General features: G+C 45.3%; 1 non-coding gene across 1 annotated transcript; it reads left to right on the forward strand.

Moving 5' to 3' along the window:
* The first annotated feature begins 327 nt into the window (after window positions 1-327).
* Trnat-agu (transfer RNA threonine (anticodon AGU)) lies at window positions 328-402 on the forward strand. Its single transcript has one exon. It is a non-coding gene; the product is annotated as a tRNA-Thr (tRNA).
* The last annotated feature ends 532 nt before the right edge of the window (window positions 403-934 follow it).

The following is a 934-nucleotide window of genomic DNA, read 5'->3' on the forward strand; positions in this document are numbered from 1 at the left end:
AGAGAGTATGTCTGTGTGTGTGGCGACTGTTCTTTCGGACATGTTATGAATTAAGGCACAAGGGAATTATATACACTGGCTAGGAGCAGGAATTGATTGAAATCAAAGGAGAAAGTTGAATATTTGAGCCAGACTGGGATTGGAGCCCGGGTTTGCTGCTTACTAGACAGATTGTCTGACCATTGAACCATACGGACACAGTGATCATTACAACTGCACGGACTACCCTCGCACGCCTCTAGTCACACCCAAGTTCTCAACTTACCTGCACACTACTAATATTGTGCTTCATGCCCATTATCCTCATTACTCGCGCCATTTCGTCTATTCCGGATGGCTCAGCAGTCAGAGCACCTGCCTAGTAAGCAGGAGACCCGGGTTCGAATCCCTGTTTGGCGCAAATTTTCAACCTCCTCCATTGATTTCAATGAATGCTCGTTCGCAGCCAGTGTCTGTAATTCCTTTGTGTCCACCATCTTACTGTCATTCTTAATAATATGTTGACTCTCAATTACTTCACCCTCAGTGTGATATAATTCATCACAGACTATAAGTGTTTCTTCATTAAACTCCGATTCTAATTCCTGTCACTGACTACAGCTTACTCAGAATCCGATTTACCCTCTCCACGATCACATTCCACATTTTTCTTGGTTGAATTAACACAGGCACTGCAATATCGTATTTATCCTCTGACTTTTCAATTAAAATACATCCCCTGTGCGAGAATATAATGAATGTACGACTTCAGGTGGCAGACACAGGTTTGACGACGTATAGAAGTTTGGGTCTTTCCCCGTGAAACGTGCTTGCATAGCCTAACAGCAGTCGGCTATCGGCTGTGGTCGCGTGCGGACCGGCTCCGAAAGCCGGACAGCACACCGCACTTGTTCACTTCGGTGTCGCGGTATTTAGCGTTGTGTAGCGTCCATTA

The sequence above is a fragment of the Schistocerca serialis genome, chromosome 2 (assembly GCF_023864345.2).
Source record: "Schistocerca serialis cubense isolate TAMUIC-IGC-003099 chromosome 2, iqSchSeri2.2, whole genome shotgun sequence".
Lineage (NCBI taxonomy): Eukaryota > Metazoa > Arthropoda > Insecta > Orthoptera > Acrididae > Schistocerca > Schistocerca serialis.